A 10,000-nucleotide genomic window follows, 5' to 3' on the forward strand; every position below is an offset into this window, starting at 1 on the left:
ATGGGTTAATATACCAGTAGCTACGCCCGCCGGGGGGGGGGGGACGCGGTAACCTGCCAAAGGGGGGGGGGAAGGAAGGTAGGCGCTGTGACCTGGGTCAAGCGAGAGTGTGTGGTGGCGGAGGGACGGGGGGAGAGAGAGAAGGTGGGGAAAGCCACTTTTACCCCCCATCATCATTGAAGCTGTAGACGCGGTATGTGGACGACGGGTTCGCAATCCTGAAGGCCAGAGATGTGGATGGGTTTCTAGAACATCTCAATGGGAAGCATGAGGCTATCCAATTCGAGATGGAGAAGGAAGCAGAAGGCGAGCTACCGTTCCTGGACGTATTGATGAAACGCGTGGGTGATAATTTGGTCACCAGCGTGTACAGGAAGGTAATGCATACCGACTGATTGCTGGATTTCGGTAGTGATCACCCGATCAGCCACAAGAAGAGCGTGGTAAAAACGTTGTAGAACAGGGCGGAGAGGGTCTGCTCCACGGAGACATCGCTAAAAGAGGAAAGAAGCAGGTTGAGGAGTGTATTCCGAGCTAATGGCTACCCGAATCAAGTGGTGAAAAGGTGGACGGTACCGCAGAGAAGAGAAACAGACCGGGGTGAGACACAAACAGCCACAACCAGGATATCGGTCCCCTACGTGAGAAAAGTTTCGGAGGTCGCAGCGAGGCTTTTGAATAAGAATGGAGTGGCCATCGCGCACAGACCCAGTAACACACTACGTGGAGCTCTCACCCGAGTCAAAGATAAGGTGAGCAAATTGAACCAGCCCGGGGCGGTGTACAGCATCAGCTGCTCTGATTGCACAGCGAGCTATGTGGGGGAAACAGGAAAGCAGGCTTGTACCAGACTACAGGAACACCAAAGGGCAGTAAACAGAAAGGACCAGGGTTCGGCAGTGTACAAACACACTGAACATCATAAGCACGAGTTCGACTGGCAGGGTGCTAAGGTTCTATACAGTGACAAAAAGAAAGGAAGCAGACTGTTCTTAGAAGCGTGGACCACTAACGAAGACAGCATAAACAGGTCCATAACACTCAACACCATATACGCAGGAGCAAGGAACAGGTGGAGAGGTACCACGGACTACGACGGGAGGTAATAGTGGTTTTTCCCACCTTCTCTCTCTCCCCCTCCCCTCCCCCCCGTCCCTCCGCCACCACACACTCTTGCTTGACCCAGGTCACAGCGCTCTACCTTCTCTCCCCCCCTCTGGCAGGTTACCGCGTCCCCCCCCCCCGGGCGGGCGTAGCTACTAGTATATTAAGATCATGTGAACTCTGTATCCCATTGTATCCCCTGACGACGAGTCCCGGACAGGACTCGAAACGTCGGGAATAAATTACCTACTTCTGAGTCTGGTGTTTTCTACGTTTCCACCTATCATGGTTCCCGGACTCCATCTTTTTCGTACACACACAGACACACAGACACATAGACACACACACACACACACACACACACACACACACACACACACACACACACACACACACACACACACACACACACATATATATATATATATATATATATATATATATATATATATATATATATATATATATATTACAGGTGAAAAATGTAATCGCACATTTGTCAATAACGTAGGAACCACTGTTGGAGTAGAAAAGACTGGAAACGGGCAATCTATATATTTCGATTGCAAACTGCAATCCTCTTCAGTAGATACAAATAAGAGAGAGCGTGCTGTTTAAGTAGCACCCTTAACAAAAGAAAGGGGAACATGGGAAGATGTCTCTACCCTCGGCTCACTCCGTATGTGAGGTCAGGAGGCAAATGAGCTGTCAAAAGGTTGGAGATGAAGAGTCCGGACATTATGTCCGGGGACCATTGCCCCTTTGAAATATTCATGTTGGGCTGATATTCAATGAAAAATTAGAGGAAGTGGGGGTGGTGTTGAAAAAATTGGATCTCGCTCGGCTGAGGGCTTTGACCAAGAACCAATCCGGGTAAGCAGTCACCCAGAACCAATCCGGGTAAGCAGTCACCCAGACAAAGTAAAAAGTAGCGTCGCTTCAGGTTTATTCCTTCGAGCTCTTAGAATTTGCAGCCCCCAGTTTCTTGAAGGAGAATTAAATATTATAAAATCTCAACTTAGTAATTTAGCTTACCCGGATTGGTTCTTGGTCAAAGCCCTCAGCCGAGCGAGATCCAATTTTTTCAACACCACCCCCACTTCCTCTAATTTTTCATTGGGCAAGAGCTCTTTAATCGTTCCCTTTTCTGAATCATTCATTCCCTCGACCAAGTTTTTTTCCCAAAGACAAATTAAATTTGATTAATTATTGCCCTAACACCATTAATAAAAAGGTGGTAAATGTCCACCAAAGGTTAAAAGAAGAGCAGAGCCAAGGGGTTTATTCGATTCCATGTAAAAGTTGTGACTTAGTTTACATCGGACAGACTGGAAGGGATTTGAATACCAGGATGATTGAACATAAACGTTCCATTAAATATGCACAAGAGAGCTCAGCTGTGTTCCAACATGTTAAGCAATTTAAACATTGTTTAGATTGGGACAAAGCTGAGCTTATTTATAAATCCAGATGTGAGTTCAGGAGAAAAATGGTAGAATCTACGATCATTGAATATCAGCCCAACATGAATATTTCAAAGGGGCAATGGTCCCCGGACATAATTTCCGGACTCTTCATCTCCAACCTTTTGAAAGCTCATTTGCCTCCTGACCTCACATACGGAGTGAGCCGAGAGTAGAGACATCTTCCCATGTTCCCCTTTCTTTTGTTAAGGGTGCTACTTAAACAGCACGCTCTCTCTTATTTGTATCTACTGAAGAGGATTGCAGTTTGCAATCGAAATATATAGATTGCCCGTTTCCAGTCTTTTCTACTCCAACAGTGGTTCCTACGTTATATATATATATATATATATGTATATATATATATATATATATATATATATATATATATATAAAACCATTATTTCTTGTCGGATTCTCATTCTATGTAAAAATTTTGTCTCTTCTGATGTTATCAATTTCCTTTAGATCCTTAAAGACCTGTATCAAGTCACCTCTGAGTTTACGCTATTTTAGGGAAAACAAATTCATATATTATAGTCGATTTTCGTATGATTTATTTTTTATATTTGGAATCAGTTTTGTGGCTCGCCGTTGTACTTTTTCTAATCTGCCAATGTCATTAATGAGATTAGGTGACCATTCGGAAACAGCATATTCTAAATGTGGACGAACTAATGAGTTATATATATATATTTATATATATATATATATATATATATATACATACATATATATATATATATATATATATATATACATATATATATATTTCCCTTAGGGCTGCGTCAAATTTTGCTCACACATACTACCTCACCCCCCATCCACCCGCCCATTCCACCTCATGCAATCACAACATCATCCATATACAACCATTCTCCATTCACCCCTGTCTTCTGTCCTCTCCCGTCCTTCCTCAACAGACATTCCCCTCTTCCCCAAAGCCCCCTTCACCCCATCCATCCACCTCATCCTAGGACGTCCCCTTAGATAAGATAAGAGGGAGGGTGGAGGGGTGTGGAGTGAATTCAGGGATGGAATGGGTGGGAATGATTTTATGCCTTTTTCTTTTTGGCTACCCCCCTTGTAAGGGGGAAAACCCTTGGTATATGTATGTATGTATGTATGTATGTGTATATATATATATATATACATATAGATATGTGTGTGTATATATATATATACATTTATATATACATATATATATATATATATATATATATATTCATGTGTATATACAGTATATACGTATACATATATATATTTATACATATACATATATATATGTATATATATATGTATATATATACATATATATATATATATATATATACATATATATTTTGTTTGAAACCACGAGGAAATTGTGTATTTATTTTATTATATATTTATGTTGAGTGACCTCTCCTGTTCTTTACACTATTGTATTCAAGCTGTACTTTGTTGTGATACTATGTACTTTAAAAATGTCTTAAATAGACGAAAACGTTTAGTATTCCGATCTTTGATTTCCTCGTGGTTTCAAGCAAAATATCTTTATTCACGTGTTTTATGTGATTACTGTTGCACACACACACACACACACACACACACACACACACACACACACACACACACACACACACACACACACACACACACACACACACACACACACACACACACACACACACACACACACACACATATATATATATATATATATATATATATACATATATATATACATATATATATATACATATATATATATACATATATATATATACATATATATATATATATATATATATATATATCATATATATATTTTTATCAACCACAATACACTTTAATTCTAAGCCATCTAGGTGGATGCAAAAATTGTAACGTGGTACGCCCGAGAGCTCGAACCTATGTGGCGAGAATATTACCAGTGCCGAGTGACTAGACCAATACATTATCAAGAGAGATAAAAGTTCAGCACAAGTTTTCTTATATATCTGTATGCTCGAGTTCATACATATACACGAAAGTTTGCGTTCAACCCATCTCCACTATGATAGTACATTGGTAAGTATACGAACGCGGGAAATTATTTGTACAACCCTGAATAGGTCCCAGTGATTAAAGATACATTTTTATCAACCCCAATGCACTTTTATTCTAAGCCATCTTGACGCATGCAGAAATTGTAACGTGGTACGCCCAAGGAATCGAACCTATGCGGCGAGAACGTTACCAGTGCCGAGCGAATAGACCAATACACCATCAAGAGAGATATAAGTTCAGCGCAAGTTTTCTTATATATCTGTATGCTCGAGTCCATACACATACACGAAAGTTTGCGTTCAACCCATCTCCACTACGATACTACATTGGTATGTATACGAACGCGGGAAAGTATTTGTACAACCCTGAATGGGTCCCAGTGATTAGAGATACATTTTTATCAACCACAATGCACTTTAATTCTAAGCCATCTAGGCGGATGCAGAAATTGTAACGTGGTACGCCCAAGGAATCGAACCTATGCGGCGAGAACGTTACCAGTGCCGAGTGACTAGACCAATACACCATCAAGAGAGATATAAGTTCAGCGCAAGTTTTCTTATATATCTGTATGCTCGAGTTCATACACATATACGAAAGTTTGCGTTCAACCCATCTCCACTATGGTAGTACATTGGTATGTATACGAACTCGGAAAAGTATTTGTAGAACATTGAATGGGTCCCAGTGATTAGAGATACATTTTTATCAACCACAATGCACTTTAATTCTAATCCATCTAGGCGCATGCAGAAATTGTAACGTGGTACGCCCGAGAACTCAAACCTATGCGGCGAGAACGTTACCAGTGCCGACTGACTAGACCAATACACCATCAAGAGAGATATAAGTTCAGCGCAAGTTTTCTTATATATCTGTATGCTCGAGTTCATACACATACACGAAAGTTTGCGTTCAATCCATCTCCACTATGATACATTGGTAAGTATACGAATGCGGGAAAGTATTTGTACAACACTGAATGGGTTCCAGTAATTAGAGATACATTTTTATCAACCATAATGCACTTTAATTCTAAGCCATCTTGGCGCGTGCAGAAATTGTAACGTGGTACGCCCGAAGACTCAAACCTATGCGACGAGAACGTTACCAGTGCCGACTGACCAGACCAATACACCATCAAGAGAAATATAAGTTCAGCGCAAGTTTTCTTATATATCTGTATGCTCGAGTTCATACACATACACGAAAGTTTGCGTTCAACCCATCTCCACTATGATAGTACATTTGTAAGTGTACGAACGCGGGAAAGTATTTGTACAACCCTGAATGGGTACCAGTGATTAGAGATACATTTTTATGAACCACAATGCTCTTTAGTTCTAAGCCATCTTGGCGCATACAGAAATTGTAACGCGGTAAACCCGAGAACTCGAACCTATGCGGCGAGAACGTTACCAGTGCCGAGTGACTAGACCAATACACCATCAAGAGAGATATAAGTTCAGCGCAAGTTTTTTCTATATCTGTATGCTCGAGTTCATACACATACACAAAAGTTTGCGTTGATAAAAATGTATCTCTAATCACTGGGACCAATTCAGTGTTGTACACACACACACACATACACACACACACACACACACACACACACACACACACACACACACACACACACACACACACACACACACACACACATATATATATATATATATATATATATATATAAATATATTGATATATATTTATATATTTGTATACATATATATATATATATATATGTATATATATATATATACACACATATATATATATATATGTACATATATATAATATACATATATATATATATATATATACATATATATATATATATATATATATATATATATGCATGTGTGTGTGTGTGTGTGTGTAATAATAATAATAATAATAATGATGATAGGTTTATTGAGATAGCAGTGATACACTGACAATAATACAATTGGGCACTTTTATGAGTAATATAGTAATTATTAGAGTGATATGCTTAGTCTAAAATTTATGATGAGTTTATTGTGCGGACAATGGATGGAATGGCACTGTTCTTGTATCGGTCAGTTCTCGGCGCTCTGATGGGCTTGATTTTGTTTGAATGCCGAGTTGCATGGCGGGTGGGTGTGGTGGGAGGTGGGAGGAAGTGACGGTGACGTGGGTGTAGCATTAGGTCCTGTCCAAACTTATTCAGTGCCTCACTGTGTTTGTCGGACAATCTTGGCAAGCTGAGGGTGGTGAGGGCGTGTTCGGCGCCCTCATACTGATTACCCAAGATAATTCTGCACGCTCTTTTTTGCACTTTCTCTAATTTGCTCCTCTGTGTGATGTTAAGTGATGATGACCAGGCTGGGGAGGCGTACATGAGGGTGGGGAGTACGAAGGTGGTGTAGACTCCCTTTAGATCTGGTGATGGGGTACCAAGGGACTTCAATCTGCGCAGCATGAAGAGTTTGTAAGAGGCTGTCCTGATGATGTTGTTGATGTGCTGGTTCCAGTTAAGGTGGTCGTCTATTGTGATGCCTAGTAGCTTGGCGGACTGGACCACTTGAAGGGAATGGGTTCCTAATGACAGTTGAGGTGGTGCCACCGCCTGTTTGGATGTACAAACATGCATGACCACGGTCTTGTTGTGGTTAACTGTCACATTCCTGCTCTCAGTCCACGTTTTGAGGTTGTCTAGGATGTTTTGTAGTGGAGAAAAGTCAGGCTGCCTGGTGTTGATGGGAATGCCAACTGTACAGTCATCGACGTATTTCCATATATGTTGGGTGTCCATTAATGCGTCATTTATGAGGATGAGGAAGCACAGTGGTCCCATCTTGGTCCCTTGGGGGACCCCACAGGTTAGAGGGTGGAGGGAGGATGTCGTTCCCTGGTACCTCACTACCTGTTGACGTCCGGTCAGGAAGTCGGCTAGCCATGCTACCAAGTGTGGTTGGATCCCCAGTTGTATGGCTTTGGAGATGATGATGTTATGGTCAACAAGGTCAAACGCTTTCTTAAAGTCTATAAAGGTCAAGGCTAGAGAAGTATTGCGCTTGTCTAAGTGGCTGTGCAAGAAGTCCAGAAGATTAACAAGATAGTGAGTTGTGGAGGAGGATTTCATGTTGCCATACTGTTTTATATCGATTTGATCTTTAATTTTGTTGTATACTGAGTTAAAAACAAAACCCTCACATATAAGGCTTGGGATTGGGGTAATAGCAATAGGTCTAAGGTCACTTAGTGACTGTGGGTTCGGACATTTGGGGATGGGAGTGATATATGAAATTTTCCAATCACTGGGGCAGGAGTTTTGACTCAGTGAAGCATTAATTATGGAGGAAAGTGGGAGGGCAAGTTCTGGGGCAAATTCTTTGTAGATTTTGATAGGTAGATCAGAAGGTGTTGTAGATCTGTTATACTTTAATTTACTTAGTTTAGTGGCAACGTCAGCTTTCTGGACAGGGGCAGGGGGTGAGGGAGAGGGGAGGTAGGCAGGTAGGCCGGAGAAGTTAAGGGGGGGTAAGGTCTGGCAGATAGAGGCGAAGTGAGTGTTAATCTCTTGAGCAGCTAAGTCAGGTGGTAAGTGTGAAGCGCAGGGCAGGTGAGAGGCTTGATTTTTTTGTAGCCCGCAGAGAGCTTTGATCTTACTAAACCACTGACTGTTATTTTGTGTTTTGAGGTGTTCTATTTTATTAGGGTAGTACGAAGACTTTGCAATACTTATCTCCTTGATGACTTTATTTCTGAGGGATCTGAAGAGGGGTCGATCAGTGTAATATGCCTTGTTGCGTTGTTTAATTAGACGCTTAATACGGGGGGTCATCCAGGGGGCGTCTGATCGGTTCACGGAGAAGTCCTTGACCGGGAAAAAAAAGTGGAAAGCTTCAGTAGTGGTTGTTGAGTAGTTTTTCCACTTGGTTTCCACGTCCTCGGCTTCCAGAACCTCCGTCCAGGGATACTCCACTATCCACCTCCCAAACTCCCTCATGGCCGAGTCAGGCATGGGGCGGTGGTGTCGAGTGACCTTAGTTCTACGGATGGCATTGCTGGGTGCTGGCGACCACTGGATGGTGATGTGGGTACTCCTGCCGATGGGGGGGGAGAGGTCTGGGAGGGGAGTACTGTTGAGCCATGTCGGTCATGATAAGGTCGAGAGTAGTTTGCTTGTGGGTGGGGAAGTTCACCACCTGAGTAAGACTTAATTGATGTAGAATCTCACTTGTGTCTAGCCGATTAAAGTCCCCACAAATGACCAGCTTTGCAGCAGGGTATTTCAATCGTAGGGAGTCGAGTCAGCGGTCTCAATAATGTGATAAGTGAGGAGAGCGGCGGTGTGTGCACGTGGAGGATGATAGACCACACACATAATAATGGACGCGGTGTGGCGGGGGTGAAGGCGGGGGTTAATCCTCACCCACAGAACCTCAACTCCCTCGGGAATATCAACCCTGAGGTGTGAAGGGTTGAGGTCCGCACGACAGAACAATGCTACACCACCACCAACACGGTTCACTCTGAGGTGGTGAAATAGTACAAAGTTTTCAATATTACACATTTCAGGCACAATTTGCCACGCTTCAGTAATTGCCATCATGTCACATCCTGTAGAACGTACTGTTTCGATCACTTCCTCCATTTTGTTGGTTAAGGAGGTAACGTTAGACAGCAGGAGGGAGGGTAGGCTGTACCAAACGCGTGGCACTTCACTGTGAATGCGAGATCTCGGCTTAACCTTTTTTCTGTTTTTTGCACTTGTTGTGGTTGTAATCACAGGCACTATTCGTGTAATTTTTCTACCACCTCGTCGGCCACGACTTCGGAAGAGTTTCATGTCTTTCAGGCGCTGAATCACTGAACTCGGAGGATAACCACACCCTCGTTTTAACGCGTAAAGTTCACTGGGTCGGTATCTCTGACGAGGGGGGTTGTATGGCAATACTGGTCCGCACATTGTTACCGCGTATAAACTAGGAGAAAAATAAATACCAGGAGAAGGGTCAACAAGCTGACCCAGGCAGCTACAAAGCGCCCCGTTGCACCTGAGACAGGAGGTCACAGACCTGCCACGTCCGTCCACCACCACTGTCACCTCACGTGTGTGTGTGTGTGTGTGTGTGTGTGTGTGTGTGTGTGTGTGTGTGTGTGTGTGTGTGTGTGTGTGTGTGTGTGTATTCACCTTGGTCTTTGGATCACGTGTTGGACTCGTGATCGACAGCTATTTCCCTCCCGGAAGAGAGCTCAGAGATCGTATGACCGATCTATGGATAATGTAATAACATTTCACACACACACACACACACAATTCCCCGCCCTCGAGAGTCAGAGTAACGACCCGAAGCACAGCGATACCAAAATAATTTCGGCCCTGGGCAGGATTCGAACTGGGTACTGCGAGCACCACCGTACTTTCCATCCAG

The 10,000-nt window shown here is 42.7% G+C and overlaps 1 pseudogene; it reads right to left on the bottom strand.

Annotated features, from left to right (window-relative positions):
* Window positions 1-9,738, bottom strand: part of LOC143038980 (uncharacterized) — a 21,827-nt pseudogene extending 12,089 nt beyond the window's left edge.
* Window positions 9,739-10,000: the final 262 nt, after the last annotated feature.

Source organism: Oratosquilla oratoria, chromosome 25 (genome assembly GCF_046742065.1).
Source record: "Oratosquilla oratoria isolate Oo_2021 chromosome 25, ASM4674206v1, whole genome shotgun sequence".
NCBI lineage: Eukaryota > Metazoa > Arthropoda > Malacostraca > Stomatopoda > Squillidae > Oratosquilla > Oratosquilla oratoria.